Source organism: Triturus cristatus, chromosome 2_1 (assembly GCF_964204655.1).
Source record: "Triturus cristatus chromosome 2_1, aTriCri1.1, whole genome shotgun sequence".
In the NCBI taxonomy this organism is placed as follows: domain Eukaryota; kingdom Metazoa; phylum Chordata; class Amphibia; order Caudata; family Salamandridae; genus Triturus; species Triturus cristatus.
The window spans coordinates 394,645,307-394,669,258 of NC_140581.1; the positions used below are offsets into that span (position 1 = coordinate 394,645,307).

The window sequence follows — 23,952 nt, forward strand, 5'->3', positions numbered from 1 at the left end:
GAAATCTCAAAATTCTATTTTGAATAACTTTGGCGCCGGTTGACGAATCCTCGCGAAATTTTCAAAACTAATGGGGCGCTCCGTTCAGCTCCTACCCTGAAAGTCTCGGGGTGATTCGTCAAGCGGGGGCCGAGAAAAAAGGGGGGTCCCAAAACGCGTTTTCCCCATGCATTTTCCCATAGGACCTTTAGACACAGCTACAGCCAGAACGGCTGAACAGAATTACTTGAAATTTGGCAAAGAGGTAGTCCTCAGGTCAGGCATGTGCCTTTTGCATACATGGTGTAAATCCGTTCAGTAGTTCCTGAGAAAATCAAAAGTAAAATCATATACATATCTGGGCGGAGCCTAACCACACATCTCGTTGTGAGATCTGATTGGCTGTCAGCACTTCATCCAAGAAGTGTTGGCAGCCATCTTGGGACCAATATACATGATAGCACCTCATTAAAAAGCATTGCAGTTAATAGAAGGTTTCAAGACTTTAGTTACATTATAAATCATTTGTTGATGGTACCATACTCATTTTAGGAATTGTAGTATGTTCTAAGGTGATTTTACCATGTGAAAAAGCCTTCTGCTGGGATATCATGAATCATGTTTGAGAGAAAACTATTTAGACATGCTTTTCCCACAGAGGTTTGGAAGGTGATCTATAAGCTAAACTGAGAGCATATTTTCTGTAAATTCACATTATCTTTCTCAGTCATGTGAGAATGAAGTCTGACATTCTCAGTAAAACATGTACATCCAACAAGGGCAGAAACTGTCAGTTGATTCCTTTGTGTTCTACTGCAGCTTCCCAGAGTGTTCCAAAGAACAACTAGAGCGCTAACAGTCTTACTTATGACAAAGGTATGGCACACCTGAAGCCATCTTGATTGGAATAAAGTGGTAACATTTAAAACATTTAATTTAAAAAGGAACAAAATGAGAGGGTTCATTTTGCCATAGAATGTATGATTAGTGCTGCAGAAAGAAAAATTAGGGCACATTTTGAGTGACTTCTCAAATACTCTTCTATTTCATTAAAGAATTCTGACATGCAGACTGAAACATGCACTTTCAATACCAGCAGCAGACTTCCCTGGTGAGCAGTAGCTTTACTACAGTGATCTAATGAGCAACTAGAGTGCTAACATTCTGAATTTATGGCAAATGTGTGACACATCTGAATGCCTTCTTCATTGAATCAAAGTAAAAACACTGACAGTATGCCTACTGAGGAGACTGCAGTAAATGAGGAAATTAGGAAACTTCATAACAAGTCTCCCAAGATGGCCACCAGAGACAAAAGAGCCCAAATGTAGCACAAATATCACCGAGATGTAGCCCACGTATAGCCCAATGACAGAAATCCCAGAGTGTTTTAAAGAACAACTAGAGCGCTAACAGTCTTACTTATGACAAAGGTATGGCACACCTGCAGCCATCTTGATTGGAATAAAGTGGTAACATTTAAAACATTTAATTTGCAAAGGAACAAAATGAAGGGGTTCATTTTGCCATAGAAATTATGACTAGTGCTGCAGAAAAAGAACTTAGGGCACATTTTGACTTCTCAAATCCTCTTCTATTTCATTAAAAAGTTCTGACATGCAGACTGAAACATGCACTTTGAATACCAGCAGCAGACTTCCCTGGTGAGCAGTAGCTTTACTACTGTGATCTAATGAGGAACTAGAGTGCTACCAGTCAGAATTTATGGCAAATGGGTCACATCTGAATGCCTTCTTGATGGAACCAAAGTAAACAAGCATTGAAAATGCAATAGGTCTCGCCCTCGTTAAGTTAAAGCAATTCTGTTTGTAATTAGGTGGCTTGTTAGCTTTGCTTTTATTAGTGTTTTTCAAAATTTCATGTAAATAACATGCATATCTGTATATGTATGCATGCACTTATATTTGTATTTATATAGATATGCAGATTATATATATGTTTATATATGTATGTATATACATATATATACACATATATATATAAATGCATATATGTGCATATGTGTGCGTGTAGAGAGGTAGAGACGTAGAGGTAGAGAGGTAGAGGTAGAGAGAGAGGCAGAGAAAGGTAGAGAGGTAGAGAGTAGAGGATGAGTAATCGAGAGTAGAGAGAGAGAGTAGTAGAGAGAGTAGTAGAGAGAGTAGTAGAGAGAGTAGCAGAGAGTGAGTAGGAGAGAGTAGTAGTGAGTAGTAGAGAGTGAGTAGGAGAGAGTAGTAGTGAGTAGTAGAGAGTGAGTAGTAGAGAGTAGTAGCGAGTGAGAAGTAGAGAGTGAGTAGTAGAGGGTGTAGTAGAGAGTAGTAGAGAGGGAGTAGTAGAGAGGGAGTAGTAGAGAGTGAGTATTAGAGAGTGAGTAGTGGAGACTGAGTAGCAGAGAGAGAGTAGTAGAGAATGAGTAGTAGAGATTGAGTAGTAGAGAGTAGTAGAGAGTGACGAGAGAAGTAGAGAGTGAGTAGTAGAGAATGAGTAGTAGAGTGAGTAGTAGAGAGTAGTAGAGTAGTAGAGTAGTACAGAGTGAGTAGTAGAGAGTGATTAGTAGAGAGTAGTGGAGACGTAGAGAGTGAGTAGTAGAGTGAGTAGTAGGGAGTAGTAGGGAGTGAGTAGTAGAGTGAGTAGTAGAGAGCAAGTAGTAGAGAGTGTGTAGTAGAGAGAGTAGTAGATGGTGAGTAGTAGAGAGAGTAGTAGAGAGAGTAGTAGAGAGAGTAGTAGAGAGTGAGTAGTAGAGAGTGAGTAGTAGAGAGTGAGTAGTAGAGAGTGAGTAGTAGAGAGTGAGAGTAGTAGAGTGAGAGTAGTAGAGTGAGAGTAGTAGAGAGTAGTAGAGAGCAGTAGAGTAGTAGAGAGTGAGTAGTAGAGAGTGAGTAGTAGAGAGAGTAGTAGAGTAGTAGAGTGAGTAGTAGAGTAGTAGAGTGAGTAGTAGAGTGAGTAGTAGAGTGAGTAGTAGAGTGAGTAGTAGAGTGAGTAGTAGAGAGTGAGTAGTAGAGAGTGAGTAGTAGAGAGTGAGTAGTAGAGAGTGAGTAGTAGAGAGTGAGTAGTAGAGAGTGAGTAGTAGAGAGTGAGCAGTAGAGAGTGAGCAGTAGAGAGTGAGCAGTAGAGAGAGAGCAGTAGAGTGAGAGCAGTAGAGTGAGAGCAGTAGAGTGAGAGCAGTAGAGTGAGAGCAGTAGAGTGAGAGCAGTAGAGTGAGAGCAGTAGAGTGAGAGCAGTAGAGTGAGAGCAGTAGAGTGAGAGCAGTAGAGTGAGAGCAGTAGAGTGAGAGCAGTAGAGTGAGAGCAGTAGAGTGAGAGCAGTAGAGTGAGAGCAGTAGAGTGAGAGCAGTAGAGTGAGTGTAGTAGAGTGAGAGTAGTAGAGTGAGAGTAGTAGAGTGAGAGTAGTAGAGTGAGAGTAGTAGAGTGAGAGTAGTAGAGTGAGAGTAGTAGAGTGAGAGTAGTAGAGTGAGTAGTAGAGAAGTAGAGAGTGAGTAGTAGAGTGAGAGTAGTAGAGTGAGAGTAGTAGAGTGAGAGTAGTAGAGTGAGAGTAGTAGAGTGAGAGTAGTAGAGTGAGAGTAGTAGAGTGAGAGTAGTAGAGTGTGTAGTAGAGTGTGTAGTAGAGTGTGTAGTAGAGTGTGTAGTAGAGTGTGTAGTAGAGTGTGTAGTAGAGTGTGTAGTAGAGTGTGTAGTAGAGTGTGTAGTAGAGAGTGAGTAGTAGAGAGTAGTAGAGTGAGAGTAGTAGAGTGAGAGTAGTAGAGTGAGAGTAGTAGAGTGAGTAGTAGAGTGAGTAGTAGAGAGCAGGTGAGTAGTAGAGTGAGTAGTAGAGAGCAGGTGAGTAGTAGAGTGAGTAGTAGAGTGAGTAGTGGTAGAGTGTGAGTGGTAGAGTGTGAGTGGTAGAGTGTGAGTGGTAGAGTGTGAGTGGTAGAGTGTGAGTGGTAGAGTGTGAGTGGTAGAGTGTGAGTGGTAGAGTGTGAGTGGTAGAGTGTGAGTGGTAGAGTGTGAGTAGTAGTAGAGAGAGAGTAGTAGAAAGTAGTAGCGAGTGAGTAGTAGAGAGTGAGTAGTAGAAAGTAGTAGCGAGTGAGTAGTTTAATTTAAAAGGAACACAATGAGGAGGTTCATTTTGCCATAGAAATTATGATTAGTGAGGAAAAAAGAAAAATTAGGGCACATTTTGAGGGACTTATCAAATCCTCTTCTATTTCATTAAAAAATTCTGACATGCAGACTGAAACATGCACTTTCAATACCAGCAGCAGACTTCCCTGGTGAGCAGTAGCTTTACTACAGTGATCTAATGAGCAACTAGAGTGCTACCATTCAGAATTTATGGAAAATGTGGGACACATCTGAATGCCTTCTTGATGGAATCAAAGTAAACAAGCATTGAAAATGCAATAGGTCTCGCCCTCGTTTAAGTTAAAGCAATTCTGTTTGTAATTAGGTGGCTTTTTAGCTTTGCTTGTATTACAGTTTTTCAAACTTTCATGTACATACCATGCATATGTATGCATATATGTATATGTTTGCATGAATTTATATTTATATAGATATGCAGATTATATTTATATGTTTATATATTCACTGAAAAAACCATAGGTTTCACACACGTTATAGTTACGAATTAGCATTTAAAAAACCTTGCAAATTCACTTAAAAAACCATAGGTTTCACACATGTTATAGTTAGCTGGACATTTCACTCGTAAAAAACCAATGAAATTCCCCCGTTATAGTTAGTGCAGGCAACTATAACTCACGCGACCGCAATCCTCTGCTGATGACGTCAGATATTACATCACTGTATTTAGACACTTATTTACCCATGTCTTCTTCCATTAATCTTTAGCTATACATATATTACAAATATTTATTTTTCATAAAGACACATATGTCATCAGTGATGTAATATCTGACGTCATCAGCAGAGGATTGCGGTCGCGTGAGTTATAGTTGCCTGCACTAACTATAACGGGGGAATTTCATTGGTTTTTTACGAGTGAAATGTCCAGCTAACTATAACATGTGTGAAACCTATGGTTTTTAAAGTGAATATATATATATATATATATATATATATTCAACAAAGATGCCCCAGCATTGAAAGAGCACTCAACGGCGTTCTTGTACCACCAGGTAAGTGTAAGCCTCGTTGCAGCTCGCTCATCAACTGCCTTAACTTTCATCATGTCGCCGACGCGTTTCGAGGCTAGGACGCCTCTTCTTCATGGGCTCTGAAAGAAAACCGGCATTGAAAAGGCACTCCCATAAGCAGGTTTTAATTGACAAACACGCCCCCAGTGGGCTAGGCTTGATAGGATTATAGTAATCACGACATTGTGGGACTCGTAGTTCCATGGGAGTGCAATTAAGTTCCTTAGTAGGCTCAATATCATTTCTTAATTAAAAGCTAGTTTCAACCTTAGTAGGTAGACCGGGTCAGTGCGGGCATAAATCTGCAGAGGACGCCGTGCTTACAGAGAGGAAAGGTTTCCTCCCCACAGCCTTTCACCACGTAGAAAAGGGTGCTTCTTTCCGCGGCGGACCGCCACGTAAATTCATGCTCAACAAAGATGCCCCAGCATTGAAAGAGCACTCAACTGCGTTCTTGTACCACCAGGTAAGTGTAAGCCTCGTTGCAGCTCCCTCATCGACTGCCTTAACTTTCATCATGTCGCCGACGTATTTCGAGGCTATATATTTATGCATGAATGCTCGTTTGGATGGAGACCCGAGCACGTATTTGTGACCACGACTGCCTCTGAGGAAGAAGGATTTACCTTCGAAACGCATCGGGCTTATCGCGTTTGCAGCTGTCCGATTGTAACTACCAGCATCATCTTGCCTGCACTCTTTAATAAAGGCTTGCCACCTTAGGTCCAGCATTCAAGTGCAGCTCAATTTTGGGGGTAAGGCAAACGAGCATTTATATGTATATATGTACGTGTATGTATATATATATATATATATATATATATATATATATAAAAAAGTGCACTACATTAATCTTTGATATACTGTATGGTTTGCATTTGCTCATTGTATATTTGCACTTTATATTTTGCACAGGCACTTTAAATAGGACCATTGAGCCAGTAAACCAATGTGATCAATTAATGGTTATTTATCGTTTGGAACGAACAAATCAGAAATAAGAAAGCAAATAAATTGCACAGTGCATTGAGTAATATGATTTAATCCATATTGAACAAAATGATGAAACATATATGGAATCTCTCTGAAAATAATTGATTTTTAAAGGGGTTTTATTAGTGTAAATATTTTAAGAATACCTATGAATTTAAATATGGTGTTTTTAGAAAAATGTAGAAGAGAGATGAACTATTTATGTGGAGATTTGCACAAAACATTAAAATCATGAAGTTTGTTAGTATGACTTAGGATGATGCAGGCACTTGCCGAAAACCAGTCCGTCTAATGAATGTCATGAAAATGTTTATAATCTTAGTAAATATCGGGTATACATTGTCAAATATAAAATACACGAATTGCTACATTTAAAGTGATTTTAAGCAGTGAATGTCTTTTAAATATGTATTAAACACGATGGGAACTGCAGTCTGTCTTCCATGGCTATGTAGACAGTGACCCACGTGATCGGGAGTCTGTGGTTTTGGCGCAGCGACTTTGGTGTGAGCAAGCCTGTGGATACAGACGAAACGTGTTACATGAGAACCGAAATAAAAAGATACTCTCTTTTAAATGCGAGTGGAGTCCCTGTGCTGGAAGAAGGCATAAGATACTCACTGCATTTTACAGGCACATTGGGAGAAAGGAAGCAGTCTCCCACTGCGTGAAGGTGATTTGGGTCAGACATACCTTCACTGTCTCCTGTTCTTCCTGCTGGATTGGTGTGTTCATCCGTAGCCAGCATTGTTTGGGACACCACCTGGTATACAAATATGCAAATCACTGTATTTGCTCTCACTACAGGAAGCACAAAACTCAACATAGATTATTGCAGGATGGGCGCAGCCAGAAGTCATGGAGACTGGCCAGCACTGCAATCCAATGAAATAACATCTATTTGGTATTAAAGACCTGCCCCCAAGTGGAATACCAGAGCTGAAATGAAGCGGGCACTGAAGAAAACCTATGCAACTCTGTACAAATCTATCTATCTACAGAACCCTATCTATCTGTAGAACCCTATCAATCTACCTGTATAACCCTATTGATCTACCTGTATAACCCTATCTAATTATGTTGTACTCACTGCCCATTTAAATCGACTGTATTAAGGGTAGGTCCCACATGTAGGTTTACTAAGTGTAGGTCACTTAGTAAACATAAGATTGAAATTCACAATTATATTGGAGACAATCCACCTGATGTCATGTTTCTTACGGAAACTTGGCTAATTGAGGCTTATCCACTTATCTGACACATCAATTAGGTCCCGTACTCCATCCTATTTTCTCAAACTACTTAGAGTTAGTGGCTGAAGCCCCGATTGTAGTTCCCTGGTCCGATCACCATTTTGTGGCGTTCTTTATGTTTTTTAGTCAAACCTCCTCTCAAAGTTAGAATAGGCTCAATTGTTCCACGCAGAAAATGGGACAGATTCAACGCTAAGAGCTTTATTCAAGCCCTTCAACAGAGAAGGCCTTGATTGGGAGAAGATATTAATTCTGCTAACTCAGCAGTGGACAAGTGGATCGCTGACACATTGGATGTAATTGCTCCATGGACTTCCAATACCCTTCAGAGACTAACCAAATCAGCACCATGGTTCAATGAAGATTTAAGGATGGTTAAACAATCTTGCAACCGCTTAGTGTGGCTATGGAGGGAAGACTAATCTGACGGCAATAAGGCTGCTTATAAGGTAGCACAAAAAAACTACCAGTCTCTTATTAGGAAACCCTGCGCTGCTTATTTTAATGCTAGAATACAGCAGGTGGAAAACTCCTCTAGAGAATTATTTGCTATCCTTAAAGACCTATCCTCCCTAGAGAGAACCATGACTTCTGCCATTAGTTCTCCAGAGTAGTGTAACCAGATTGCTGACTTCTTTGCTTCGAAGGTGTCTAAAATACACGATTCATTTCCTCATGAGGCCCATAATGGCAATTTTTCCCAATCAGAGAGAACTTCTGTACTTGGGGCCAACTACCTCTCAGAGTTTTTGCCCCCTCGCCGGAAGATTTAAAAGGTATAGATCTAAGTATCAAATCTGGTTCTCCAATGGACCCAGCTTTCCCTACAACCATTAGGGTAGGGCTAGACATAATTCTACCTTATGTACAGCAACTTCTGGAGCTATCCCTCCATTGTGGTGAGGTCCTGAGCAAGTGGAAGCAAGCAATTGTCCTCCCCTTAAAGAAAAAATCATCTGCAGATCTGAGTTTGTTGGATAACTTGCGTGAATACGCAATTGGTTGCGCATATTAACCAGCTTACCTATTCCACCCCACGCAATCAGGCTTTAGAGCCACGTACTCTACAGAGTCAGGGTTACTCCTCGCTACGGAGACACTATGCAGTCGTGCGGATGATGGCCAGACTGTAGCTTTGGTCCTGCTGGACCTCAGTGCAGCCTTTGACACGGTATCCCAGAAACTTCTCCTGTAGCGACTTTGGCCAGGTAGGCTGGAGGGAGCAACTCTAAAGTCTATGATTTCCTTCCTTCAGGATCATAGTTTTCAAGTTGCACAGTGTCCGCATATGTCCAAAAGTATTCCACTCTCAAAAGGGGTCCCACAGTACTCAATTTTGAGCCCAACTCTTTTTAATCTTTACATCAGACCCCTGGCGGAGATTGTGGAAAAACACAATGTCACCATTGTGTCCTATGTGGACGACATGCAGTTGTTATCACTTTATCCCACAATCCGAAGATGCAGTCATCCAGTTCTCTTCCTGTCTGAGGGACCTTGCTTCCTGGATGTCAAGTAATTGCCTTAAGCTGAACCGCATTAAAACAGAGGTCTTGGTCGTAGGGAGGTTCCCTTCCATATGGTCCTCAGCGTGGTGGCCCCAGACACTGGGTCCCAAACCCATCCCTAAGGAAGAAGTTAAAAATCAAAATGTTGAGGAAAACTCTGGACATCCTCCCCATCTCAGCCAGGAAAACCCTGGTCCACACTCTTGTAATGTCCCAGTTGGACTATGGATATGTCCTCTATCTTGGAGCAACAAAAAAATGTCTCCATAGGCTACAATGTATTCAGAATGCGGCAGCATGCCTACTTCTCAACTTACCTAGGAGAGCTTCCTCTGTGATAGCCCTTGACTCCCTGCACTGGCTGCCAGTCAATAAAATAATTATTTTTAAAACCCTGTGCTTTTGCCACCGGATTCTGCTGGGCAAAGGACCCAGCTATCTCCATGATCTTCTTGTCCCCCATAATCCGAGGCGTCACCTTAGGTCAATGTGGGCTCACTTGGTTAAAGTCTCTAAATCCAAAGAGCAAGAATGGGTGCACGTTCATTTTGTTATTTGGCAGCCAAAAACTGGAATGCATTACCTCCTTTTTCTTTGAGTAGAGCCATCAGAGAACATTTTCCGAAAAAGATTTAAAACTTAACTATCCAGCTCTGAGGTCTTATGTTGGTATTGCCCCTGTTTCACTGCTTTTGGGTTCTCTCAGCCATCATTACGTAGTAGTTCCTAGCGCTGGAACAGGCCAGATGGTGTAACCAGGCGCTTTGTAAATGATTTTTTTTTTTTATTAATTATTTATAACACTATCTACTTTTGCAACTCTATATATTGATCAATCTATCTATGCAACTCTTTCTGTCTATCTATTTATCTATACAACTCTATCTATACAACTATATCTACCTATACAACTCTATCTTTATAACTATCTATAAAACTCTATGTATACATCATTGTCCATCGGTCTATCTATCGATCTGTCTATCCGTCTATCTATCTATCTAGCTATACAACTCTATCTACCTATCTATCTATCTATCTTTCTATAACTTTATCTATACCACTCTGTCTATACAATCATTCTGGACTGTGAAAGCCTTTTCTTTCACATCTCACTATCTCCCTCCCACTCCTTTTCTGGAGTTCTCATCTACTGCAGCCCAGGAGGGTACGGCCAATTTCTTAAATCCCTTCCTGAGGTGGCAGCTACGTTAGTGGGCATGTCCCCCAATAGCACCCTCATGGGGGACTTCAAACTACATTTTGATGACCCCAATAAGGCGGATGCATCGGAGCTCACCCAGGACCTTCTAGCTATTCAATTTGCACAGAAGGTCATAGGCCCTACACACAAGAAAGGCCATACACTAGACGCTATCTTTAGTAACAGCACCGAACTGTTGGTGGGCGATCCCATCTGCATTCCCTGGTCGGATCATTTCCTGGTTCCCTTCTGCATAAGCCCTTTATTGCGACCCCTGGGCATCAAAGCCATTAATAGGAAAGTACACCCTAGGGCTAAACTTTCTGTAGACTCATGGATTATAGCTCTTGGCAATCTCAAACCTAAAGCCAACTTAAATCTCACCATAGCCTCGGAATATTTTACTCACTGGATTGAGGCATCACTTGATATGGTCGCCCCAGCTAACCCCAGCCACAAAACTAGGGAGAAAAAGACTACTTGGTACTCCCCCAAGCTGCGAGTACTTAAACAGACATGCAAAAGACTGGAGAGGGAATGGAGGAAAGACTATCAGGACCTGAATAAACTAAAATATAGAGAAGCCATAAAAGGCTATCAAAAGGAAATAAAAGCAGCGCAGGCCAGCTACTACAAAGTCATCATTACCGCTGCCACTAATAGTCCTAGGGAAATGTTTTGCACTGCGAAAGGTCTCCTAGAGCTCCCAAAATCTGAACTAGCTCTCGTGGCCTCCCCATATCATTATAATGCATTGGCAGATTTCTTTCAGGGAAAAATCTAAAAGCTTTATACTACATTCCCTAGCACCCCCGCCCTAGTGACCTCCTATTAATGGACAAGCCCATGCTCCATCCATAATATGTGCTTAAGGAATTCTCAATTCTGAATCTGGATAAGTTGTCAGAAATGTTCTCCCAAATAAAATCAGGCTCCCCTCTAGATCCAGCCCCCCACACATCGTACATAAAGCAGGAAATGTGATCCTCCCTAATATTTTGGAAATTGTCAATCGGTCCATTTCCACGGGATTAGTCCCCAGTCCATAGAAGCATGCCATGGTCAAGGCCTTACTGAAAAAACCCAGCCTGGATTCAGATGACTTAAAATTATCACCCAATTTCGCTGCTGCCGGCGATCGTTAAATTTTTTGAAAAACATGTGAACGCTACTCTTTCTGACTTTCTAGAGACCCATGACCTGCATTCCACCCAGATCGGTTCCGTCCTAAACACGGAACTGAAACGGCCCTTCTGGCTGTGGTCAAAGACTCTAAACAAATCCTGGACCAAGGAGGAGCAGTTGCCATCATCCTCCTTGACTTAAGTTCAGCCTTCGACACACTCAATTTTACCATCTTAATAGAGATACTCAGGAGGCTACAGATTCAAGATGAGGCGATCACCTGGAAACAATCATACCTAGACAACAGAACCTTTGAACTTTTTCAGGGGACGCCATGTCTAGGAGACTAGTGCTCAGCTGCGGAGTCCCTTAGGGATCCTCATTGAGCCCCACGTTATTTAATGTATATATGAGGCCACTCGCTGAGATCATCCTGCCTCACAGGTTTAAAATCGTCACCTATGCGGATGACACACAGCTGGTCATCACTCTTAATGGCCCCCATAATTTCCCCTCCGACTTTGAAACATGTCTAGAGAAAGTGGCATCTTGGATGGAGCATGTTGGAAACAGCCCCACTCCCACTCCGCAGGGTGGTGGCGGACCTTCCCAACACAATGGGGTAGCTTGGCTCGAGTGGTCAGGAAACAGGCACAGTGCTAAGCATACAATATACCCATACAATAACCATGCGTGCATCCGTTCCAAAAACGACTCTACACCGTAAAAATTATGAAAATATTCTTTCTTTATCTTTTTCTCTTAGTTGCTGATTGGAAAAATAAATAGGTCAATCACAATATACAAGTTTCAATTAGTGCAGGTCAAATAAATATTGGCTGATTGATGAAATAAATAGGGGTGATCATAAATAACAGGGCATAAATACAAGTGCAATATATACAGACAATTAAATACTTTGAGGCAATAAATACTGTACCAATAAATATTGTACACCAACAAGTCCTGTGGACCTATAAATATAGTGCAGCAATAAATAGATAAAAATTCAATAAATACAGTATCCCCAATAAATAATTAAAAGTATACCGCAACCCTCATATAATCAGATGACACTTCACTTCTTAAGGGCTGATTTGGCCCAGGCACAGCTTGTAGGGTTGTGGAAGGCTTGAGGGGGGAGGCTACTCCCTGGCTGGGACAAGGCTGAGGCCTAAACTGAGGTAGATCAAAGGGGGGAATACCAATGCCCTGGCTTCCCGTCTCCACACAACCTCTCTAGGTCAGTCCCAGTTCACCCCAGGCACAGTCAGGTGAGTTTCAGCACCTCCCTAGCCCCTTAGAGCAGTCTCTCAGGTCTCCACAGGGCCTTAGGCGCCCTCTACTCCACTTACTGCCCTTTTTCTGTTGTTCCGACGCCGCTGGAGTCGTGTCGACGCCGTGAGGCGGTTCCGGTTCGGTCTCGGCGGCCTCGGCACAATGTCAGTTCTTTGTCGACGCCGGAAGGCGGTTCCGGTCCGATGTCGGCGGCCTCGGTTCGATCTCTACCTCCGATTTGACGGCGTCGGGCAGTCTCTTCACGATGTCGACTTCGGGCGGCTCCGGTCCGATGGCGCTCTCGGCTCCGATGACGTCGGCCGGCCTGGCCTCGATGTCGACTTCCGGCGACTCCGGGGTGCGATCCTCACCCCCGACCTCCGGTGCTCCTCCTCACAGGTTCCGGGCGACTCCGGAGTGCGATCCTCACTCCCGACCTCCGGTGCTCCTCTACCTCGGTCTCCGACGACTCCGGAGGGCGGACTTCACTCCTCCGATGACGCCGCTCGCTCGACCTCGGTTCACTTCCTCCTCGACCTCTGGTATTCCTCACGACCTCTGTCGGCGCCCTCTCACGACCTCAGGCGGCTCCGGGTACGACGTCTGCTACTTCAGTCAGCGCCGCTTCTCCACCTCGGGCTCCAGGTCTTCAGGCTACTCGACGCCGGACTCCAGGGAAACCAGTTTCCAGGTCAGGATCTTGCTGCTTTCTGCTTCTAAGGCCTGTTCCTGCTGTCCAGGTCCTTAGGATGAGTTTTTCTGTCTTCTTCCCACACAGGGCTATAGGCTGGGATCCATCAGTAGGGACAAGTATCAAGGGTGGGTTTATGGACCCCACTCCAGGCACAAGTTTCCACCCCTGCTGCTTCACTCCTTCCTCCTTCACTGTTGTGCTCCTCTCTCTTCACCAGTCAGGTGCCAACTGCCAGCTCCAACTGCCAACTGCCTCTCTTATCCTCCCAACATTCTAAACCGCCTCCAACGGTCACAGGGTTCTGGAATCTCCTGGAATGTTCTGGAAGGTGCTGGTAGGTTCCAGTGGATGCTGGTGATGTCACAGGTGGCCACCATTTTGTGCTTCAGGCCCTCAGACAGAAGTTTCAGGGGTAGCTAAAATGGCTCCCTGAATCTGTAGCAACACGAAAAAGTCTGGTGGTTCCCAAAAAGGAAAAATTCAAACAGGGTTTGAGGCAAAAGTGGGACAAAATAAATAATGATGAGGAGGGACCACCCAAAGGGCTGACAGGTCTAACAGAGCAATCCTATCTCAAACCTAACGGAGGAAAAACAGAACTCATGCTCCTAGGTAACCACTCCAGCATGGATCTTAAACAGATATGGACCAAGTGCCTAGCCCCCCCCCCCAACCCACCAACTCCCAAAACTAGGATAAAATGTCTGGTTGTCCGGCTAGACAATTCTCTCACATTTGACCTCCAAGCAGTGAGGGTGACAGGGGCTTGCTTTGGTACACTCAGACTACTTCCAAAGATCCTCCCTCTCCTTCCAACCGCTGTAAAAGGAATCATGATTAAGGCCTTGGTCCTGTCGCGACTAGACTATGGCAACTCCCTCTACCTAGGGGCTCCCAAAGCAACATTAAGGAAGCTCCAAGTTGCTCAGAATTGTGCCGCCAGGATGCTGCTCGGGATTCCAAAAATCCAGTCAGCCAAACCATCCCTAAATACACTACACTGGCTGCCAATTCCTGAAAGAGTAAAATGCAAGGTTCTTTGCATTGCTCATAAGACTATGTGGGGAACTGGCCCGGCCATCAACAGATCCCTCATCACCCCCTATCGCCCTAAAAAGGACCTGCGATCAGCTAATCTCAATCTTGCAGTGGTTCCCAAAATCAGGAGGACAAGAAGCGGAGGAAGATCCTTTTCATTCAATATGGCAAAACTCTGGAACACACTTCTCCCACACCTCCGCTTAGAACCCCATCTCTTTCCGTTTCGGAAACTTCTAAAAACCTGGTTATTTCAACAGTCTGTCTTATAATTCCACCCATTTCTCTGTTCAGTCGCCAGCGCTGGGATGACTGAGGGTAGCTATGCGCTCTGCAAATGCTGAATAATAATAATACAACTCTATCTGTACACCTCTATTCATAGAATTCTATCCAAACAACTCTATCCATACACCTCTATCTGTATATACACACTCTATCTATACAACTCTATCACAACTCAATCTATCTATACACAGTGATACAACTCTATCTGTACAAATCTATCTATACAACTCTATATATCTATCTATCATACCCTATGTATCTGTCTTTGCAAGTCTGTCTATCTGTCTTTGCAAGCTACCTTATCTGTCTGTCTTTATAAGCATCTCTATTTGAAGAGCGTTTTACAAAACCTTTTGATTTTTCTAAAAGTTTATGTATAAAATAGTTACTTATAGGAGGTTTCAACCAGACTTCATCCATTACACTGTTGTTGTGTCATTTACATTTTTCATCCAGCTACTAAATTATGCATCATATTGCAATTGGCCAACACACTTAAGCCTCTGGCTGGGCTGACTTTACTGGTAGCTATGGTATGCTGCCCTTTCGCAAGAACGACATGAACTTTCAAAGCAGTCCCCTTCTGTGTCAGGGGCTACTACAGTAATTTGTGGGGGGGTTTTATCCCCAAATATTGTTGCCTTTATCAAATGATGTTTATTGATGACAGTGCTGCTGCTTTCCTAATAATAAAGTTTAGCACAAACCATGATAGAACAAAGAAAGATCTGCAAAAGGCTAGCAGACTATTGTCTTTGCTAATGCTTGCTTGTTTTGAAATTAACTTTGGCGTTTGCTGATAAATCGTCACAAAAATATGGCCAAGAAACGGGGTGTCCTACAACATGTAAATTCCTATAGGATATTTTAGGAAGTGATACAGAAAAAACAACTGAATTGAATTACACCAAATTTGGCAAACCGTTAGAACTTTCCAATGAAAGTTTGCTTTTCTTTATTTAGTATAAATCAGGTCAGCCATTTTGGAAAAACTCTCGTTGAAAGAGGTGATCAGCGTGGTCGTGAAGGGGTCAAAAATATAGTGATATCTGGGTGGTGGAACCCATTCAATATAAGTAATTAGGTTATTAGTTGTGAAGTATGTGGGTCCTGCACAAGTAATAATTCCGCAATTACCTGTTAACTGGGAGCCAGGTAGCCCATCGTAGCACTAGGCCCTATCAGGGTAATTAAGCAGAGCAGTCAAAGGCATATTTGGGGAGGTGGTGCAGACTAGTAACAATAACAGCACTCAAAATATTTTCCTGTCAGTTCCTATTCTTTTAAAAAGGAAAATTACATTTATTACACACACACACACTACTAAATACTATGCATCAAATTACAAATATATGCCTAAGTTAGATGGAAATCCTATTGGTGACATCCTCATATTTTATTCCACTCCTTACGGGTTCTGAACCCAATAACTGCAATACCCCAACTTTGCCAGCTGCAATATAAGGGGATGTCATTTTAAATAAGGCACACCTACTGGCTTTGTCATTGCATCTCCACGTTAATCAATTAATCCACATGTCTCTATTAAAATCAATAAGGACAATAAAGACATTCAAAGGTAATCATCATAAGCATTGCAACATTCATCAGCAATATTGCCAACAAAGTATTTATATTCAAAACAACCACAAACATGTGTCAGAGCCTTTCTTTTATACTCCTCTGGCCACATAATGCAGCCATAGGGACCATAGGCAACTGGTTCCGTCAGGCCATCAGAGGAGTTTGTCAGTGATGGAGGTGAAGTGGTCTCGGTTGCAGGCATGCCGAAGGTTCACCTAACTCTAACTGACGCAGGTGAAACTTCAGTTTGGAAGAGAGGGCACTCTCTCTCCATTGACTCAGAGTATCCTCTTCACCAAACTCTAAATCAGCTCCAAAGATTTAGAGATGCAGAGCATGGGCAGTATGAGGGGAGCAGAGACAAAGATAAAGAGAGATAAAGACACAAAGAGGGAGAGAGGCAGAGAGACAGCTAGCGATGAAGAGCCAGATAGAGGTGAAACCAGATAGAGGGGGAGCAATGAATAGACAGATAACCATGAACGGAGACAAATAGAATGAATGGTGGACATAGTGAATTCAGGGGGTGCCTGCCTCGCCTCGTGTTTTCCCCCTTTCCCTGTCTTCGTCTAGCTGGTTTTCTCTTTTCTTACTACCTCCATATATATCGCTCTGTGGTTATCATTCTGTAAAACCTGCTTTCTCAGACTTTCCCTCGCTTTTTCTCACCCTACTGGTCTCTTGTCCAGTGTTCTCCCTATCTTTCTCTTCCACTATCTCTGTGTCTCTCTGCCAGTCTTTTTCAATCTTTCTCTTAGCATCTCTTGCTGTCTTTTTCTGTCTCGTGGTCTTTCTGTACATATTCATATCTCTCTCTCTCTCTCTCCCTCTCCCCCTCTCTCTCCCCCTCTCTTCGTTTTTCTGGGCTCTCCATGGCTTTACCTCTCTGTCTTTCTTTCTCTCTCCCTCTCTTCGTTTTTCCGGGCTCTCCATGGCTTTACCTCTGTCTTTCTTTCCCTCTCCCTCTCTTCGTTTTTCCGGGCTCTCCATGGCTTTACCTCTCTGTCTTTCTTTTTTCCCCTGACTCTCCCAGTTCATCTATCTTTGTGTTTATGCCTCCATTCCTGGCATTCTCTGTCTTTCCATGTCTGCCCATATCTTTCTCTTTATATCTGTCCACGTCTCTTTCTTGTGTGCCTCTCTCCTTTTGTCTTTCTCTATCTCTCCCTGTCTTCTTATCCTGCTCGCTCTCTCTCTCTCTCTCTCTCTCTCTCTCTCCCCCTGACTCTCTCTTGCTTTCTCTCTCCCCACCCTCCTTCTTCTTCTCTGACTTTATCTTTGTCTTCTTTCTCTTTGTTTCTCTCTCTCCCGGTCTCTCCCTTTCCTAGGCCTTTCTTATAATGTTGGACAAATTACAAATGGTTTGGTACTCTGCACGTTATTTTTTGCAGATTGAAATCAGTCTTTTTTATTACTACCCATTGTCTTTGCATCCATGGCTACAATACACTCTTCACCCTCTTAAATATGTTTTCTGTATTTACAAATGTTCTATTATCACACTAGATTGCACAATTTCTACTTCCTCGTATATTCCACATACCAGACTTCAAATTCCCTCCTTTTTCCGGTTTCAGCCTCAACTCTTTCCACTTTCTCCTTCGTGTTCCTTCATTTGACAGGTTCCCTATTTTTTACCTTCCTCATATTACACTCTACAAACCTTTCATGCTCTGTCTGCCGCTTCTCCCCTTCTCACCCTTAAATGCATTTGAATATCTCAGTCTCCATCCCTTTCAATCTGCCCTTCTCTTCATCTGTCCATTTGTAGGGCACATTGTGCTCAGTGTGAGAATCTTCTGACAACGCTACAAAATATGTCGGTGTTCAGCTTTTGAAGGGATTACAGACGCATGTTCCTTTTACTTAATGCAAGCGCCTGAACCAGCTGTTGGCATGGACAGAAGGAATTTTTTGCAAATGTACATATATTAGAAGAACAGATCCATTTAAATGTACTATGCACCTAAAACGTTTGTATGTTGCTTTATTCCTTTTAAAGAAATTCGCTGCGAGCTGGAGGTTACGAGTCAGCCCCTTTTTGAAGGCCTTAGCCCCGTCCTTGCTGCAGCCAGGGTCTCAGATCAGAGGCACCTGACGCTCCTTGATTCTCAAAGGTGTTTCTATGCACAGGGCCCATCCCCCAGTCTGCAGTGTGAAGGATTCCGGCGGCGCACTGGCCTCTTCACATGCTAATGGACCTTTTGTTATGCGCAGGTGACTGCTTGCATGGGGGCAGCTGCCCATCCTGAAGTCCTGCCTTGAACTTCCTCTCAAGGCTGATAGAAGCATCTCCAATGGCAGACCGGGGAAGAATTTTGTGTTGTTGGTGGAGCAAAAAAACGGCTTGCATGCTGTAACTCGCGCTTAAAAGCAATGTGAATAAGAATGTCTTCTTAGACATGAAATTCTTCCTTTCATTTGATGAGCGTTCACGTGTAAATTACAGGAAATTTTCTAAATGCAGTGATTTATGTAACAGACTTTTCTGGAATTGGTAATTGGTTAAAGAGGGCACTCGCATTTTAAAATAATATCTAATATATCGCATCTCTTTTTTAAAGATTCAGGGCTTCCATGTAGAGATTCTTCCTAATTAAACATTTGTGTTAAATAGGAAATGTGTCTTAATGAAAACAGGCGCGCCCAGAGGCTCTGCAGTGTGAATGCAGCTTATGCCCAACACTGAAGACAAATTTTAAAACATAAATGGGATGTGTAGAATGACAAAAGCGCACATTTTATTACAAGTATATTTATGTTTTCCATAGAGTGCAATATATTTGTCATACGCAAACCGTTTTAAAAATATGTTCTTCTTTTTCCTCAAAGCAGAAAACCCATTATGTTGCTGATGTATAATATTTCGAACAGAATTTGCTGATTATTTCTTAAAAAAACATGTGCATTATCTATCAAAATTATAACGTGTCATAAAGACAAAATTGCTAGTAAATATTGAGTGGCGGATTTACAATAAATAAATGCAGCGCAGTGCAGCAAGTCATTTTGCTGCGCTGCACTAGTTTGGAAGCACTGTTTGTGACATTTTTACAACAATATGTCGCATCTCTGTGCTTCCCCCTGTGTTGGTGCAAAAACTGCTGCCATTCGCTGATGCAGGCACCCTTGCACCATGGTGCAAGGATGCCTGCGTCACGGGGATGATTGTTTATGTGCAGGACGGGTTCACTGCAAATAAAAATCAATGGCTTTTCCTGTCCTTGTAAATATGGGGCAGAAGAATGCGCTGCCGATGTGTCACAAAAAGTGACGCACTGGCAGCGCAAGGGGCTTGTTAATCTGCCCCTGTGTGTTTGACTTAATTTCATAATATGCCGCTTATTTTTTGTATTCTTTGCCTTTTCATGGCACATAATTTGTTGGACGCTAACAATTTTTTCCTGCACCACGCTGTCACTGCAGTGGCCCTGAGTGTATGCTCTTTTTACAGTGGCCATTAATTCAGCCAGCAGTCCTGCCTAATACTGCACTGGTGAATAAACTCTTTTCTGGACATGAAAATTGTCACAGAGGCCGCTTACACATCATTTGTATTTGTACAGCAAAATAAATTAAAACCCTGACTGTTTCCTGAAAAAGCGTTTAGCCATTAGGTTTTCTCTTATTATTTTAGAGTAAATCCAGCACAATAAGTTTATTTTAAACAATAGAGCAAAAGTGAATTTGAATGGAAAATATTTGGATAAACACAGGGTTATGCAGCTTTTACTTTGGCAAAGTGTGTTTAAATGTAGTCCTTTCTGCTGTTAGTATGTGTTTCTGGTGAGCAAAGTGTGTTTAAATGCAGTGTGTTTAAGACTGCAGTACCGCCTCCTGTCTACAGGGGCAGAGCTGAGCAAAAATCTAAACACACTTGATGAAACACAGGTCCCCACAAGGCAATTTTTTTAAAAGTTGTAAAAATTGACATAGATGTTCCTGGAGTCATTATTTATAATTTAGAAGACATTGCCTTGTGGGGACCTGGGTTCAGGTCCCCACAGTGCAATCAAGTCCCCATAGCGTGAGTGTGTTATCACACCCAAGTCCCCACAAGGATAGTAACACAAACCCCTCCCCCCCCCCCCCACACACACACACCCCCCTCTCTAGAAACGCATACGGTAGGGATTGCATAATAGGAGTACGCCTGATCATTAACTTGTTTTATATGCCTGCATAAGTACGCTGTTTTAGCACCATGGTGGAACTATACCTGCTATTTACTATTTTTGTGCTTGTAATCACTTCATATGCTTCAGTCTACTGATTATCGCAGCACATGTATTGTATACAAGAATAACGTTAGTTCAATAAATATATTGAAGAGTATTCTCTGTATATTTCTCTGAGAGCAAGAGCACACGAGTGACTGAGCAAAAGGGTTTCTAAATCTGTACCACAATGTTTGAGGGGTCAGGGTTGTCCTGGTCAGTGATTGCCAGAAACCATTTGTTTCCTGTTTAGGCTAGGGGGGCTTGTGGCGGCACTGTGAGCTTTCTGCTCTCTATGCCAACATGTACTGTGGTGGTGCATAGAATCAGTCTAGGCACCTCACCCAAAGTTTGTTGTCCACAAACGTGCAGATCCTACGGATTAGTGGGAACTACATGACAGTCACATTTTGCAGGCTTATTTCATTGATGATGCCTGACCGCCTTACCTGCTTGGAAGTGCCCGGTCTTCTGACCAGGCCTGGCCTTTTTGGACCTCTGCTTGCTTCGCTCTCCTTGCGCTCCCAGTAGCCTTTGCCTTCTGTCCTCTCCTGACTTCTTGCGCTTTTGCTTTACTCTAATCTTTTACTTTTGCCTCTCGTGTTTGACGCCTTTTCCTCTTTCTCCATGCTTTCATTCCTTTTCTTCATTTATGCCCCAGCTGCTCTTTTTTTTTTTTTTTTTTTTTTTTTTTACCTTTTTCTTACTTTTGTTCCTTTCAGTTTCTTATTTGCTTTTTCCCATTTTCAGGGTTTTTTTTTATTTTATTTAAATTTTTGCCCCTTTACGGTTATTATTTTTGTAACGTTTGCCCTGTTTTCTCTATCTTTTAACTTTTCTTTGGATTGTCTCTTTTTTTCCTCACCCTTGCTTTGCTTTCCTCGCCCTTTTTCATGCTATTACACTTACCTGCTTTCTCCTGTTTTCCGCTTCTCGCCGCTGCTCCCGCCTACCTTTTCCCACTCTGTGCTAGTCCTACCCCTGAACCTTCTTAATGGTGGCAGTAGCATGGATGCATCGCTGGCATGCCAAAGGCAAACTCGTCTGCGCCCATCCTCAACCAGAGCCTAGAACCCAGCTTCGCCAGCCACTCATCGTAGCCAGAGATGCTACTTGGTTGAAACCCTTCTCGCCTTCTCCCCGCTCTGCTTCCATTCCTCCCCCACACAAACAAAGGTGCATTTGTCTGTGCTCCTTCTGCTTCTTGAGTGCTCTCCCGCCCTTGCCCACCCTCACCTCACACTACCCACCGCCACCCATTGCTTACACACAACCTCATCCAGCTTGACGTCACCATACACAACACATACACCACACTCACCCTCCTACTCCTTAAACACCTGATCACTCACCATAGTCTCCATAGAAGCTTGAAACCTCCTGTGCGACCTCTGCTTGGCCCTACTGTTTCTCACCGAAGCCTGGTCTAGAATCCACCATCGGCACCAGTCAGTCCAACGGTCCTCTACCTGCTCCCATTCCCCTACAAGCTACAAGATCGCAAGACTAGATGGAACAAACAAACCTGGAAGAGGACTTGCTGTCATCTACCTAGATAAAGAACTGCTAAATCGACTCAGCTAACTCCACTGATCTAGAATACATGGCCTTCAAACCAGTCAAGGACCACCACCCTGGGAGGAACTGTACTCTGCCAGTCCCCTGGACTGGGATCCAACTTCAGCTCCACACTCACGAACCGCATTACCCTCTGGCACTTGAATTTATTCTCAGCAATTAACTCTCAGCAACCTAAACTTATGCCTTCCGCCAAGAGCTCCACTAGTACTCTGTTTGAGGACTCTTAACTGGCTTCCTGTTAAGAAGCCATGCCTCTTCAAAATCCTCTGTCCTGCTCACAAGAGCATTTATGGAACCGGGACATCCTATTTTGCCAAGAAATAGCTGGTATCAGCTGCGTAGGTCACTCAGATCAAGTACTAAATGTCTCCTCACCCCTCAAATTCCACACCGCAAGGAACGGTGGCTGACCCTTCTCCTTTCTTGCACCAGCTTTCTGAAACAAGTTTCCGCCGCATCTTCTTTCCACCTCTGATCATAAGCTCTTACGTAAGGAACCAAAAACGTGGTTATTTGACCATCCATAACGTCTTTAGATCCGATAGTCAGTCCTCACGGAGTCTTCACTAGCACCATGAGACCTTTTGGTGATATGTGCACTTAATAAGTTCCTCTGATTTGACTATACCTGGATGACCTGACTGACACCACCAATCTCCTGGATTACCGAAGTATCCTAGGAATTGCTCAACAAGTAAATGACCCCATCAACACAGAGGGACAAGTCCACCCCTCTCCCCTTTGCCAACCATTCCTTCATCAGTTTTGGCCCACACCTACTTAACCAGTCTAGAACCGCTCAGACCTCTTGGTACAATTGGAACAAGAACTCGGAAGACGTTTGGATCACCAAGCTTCAGTCACAATGACCTCACTTGTTCCTTCACAAACACATGGATCACCACCTGTGCAGACTCTCTTGCTCCTCGTAAGCTAATATACAAAAGACCTCCGACTCGTCAAGCATCACTGCAAGCAAATGGAATGGTGATGAACGCACGTGCACACGCACACACACACGCACTCACTTCAGATTTTCCACCAGCGAATTAGAACTACTAAGCACTTAGCCCTCATTAATCCGATCCAAAACAGCTCCAACACCCCAAAATAAGTCTTTGCCATAGGGAAATAATTAAAATCCGCTTTTGCTAGCTCCACGCCATCACCCCGTCCCAAGAACTCTGCTCCCAACTCTCCCACTACTTCACCAACAAAATCAACACCATCTACAATATTGCCACCCCAGTAAAGCCCATTTCCCCCCCCCCCCTCTCCTCGGACAAGAACACCCTGTAATCCACTCAACCTGCTGACCAGCCCTCAGTCCCTACAGAAACCGCTAACACCATCTGCTCTATAAATTCTTGAGCCATTTCGGATCCTTGCCCATATCTATGTTCACCAAATAACTTGAGCCAATCTGAAAAGTCCTTTTGCCCATTCTCATCGCCTCTCTCCATCCTCACCTTCCCTGGCTCTTGGAAATACCTCACCATCCTACCCCTACTGAAGGAATCCTCGACAGACCACATGACGTTGGCCAACTACAGACCCATATCAATCATCTCCTACCCAGCCAAAGTCATTGAGAAGCTCATCATTGCCTGAGTAGCCGACCACCTCAACGCCAACCACCTTGTGGGCCCTTCTCAATACGGAAGCGTCTCTCAAGGATCCTTGGTGTGCCCTACACTTTTCAACATATATATGACTGCTCTTGCCAACATCATCAACTCAAGTGGATTCTGCATCATCTTATATGCCTGTGACACGCAGCTCATGCTCTCCCTAACTGAGAACACCTCAAACACTCAAGCAAACTTCATCAGCAGCATGTCTGAGGTCGCGGACTGGATGAAAATCAGCTGCTTGAAACTTGACAGTGATAAACGGAATTGGTCCTTTTTTGGAAATTACACCTTTATCTGGTCTTGGGGCTGGTGGCCCACAGAGTTAGGACCAACTCAGTAAGGAATCTAGGAATTGTAATTGACAACCAAAACCTGATAACCTAAACTTGATAACCAACCAAGTTAAGACGATTGCATCGACATGCTTCCACACCCTCAAGCTAAT

The 23,952-nt window shown here is 43.2% G+C and overlaps 1 protein-coding gene across 8 annotated transcripts in view; it reads left to right on the forward strand.

Annotated features, from left to right (window-relative positions):
- KIF2A (kinesin family member 2A) overlaps positions 1 to 23,952 on the forward strand; it is a 418,450-nt gene that overhangs the window by 157,232 nt on the left and 237,266 nt on the right. The window lies entirely within an intron of this gene.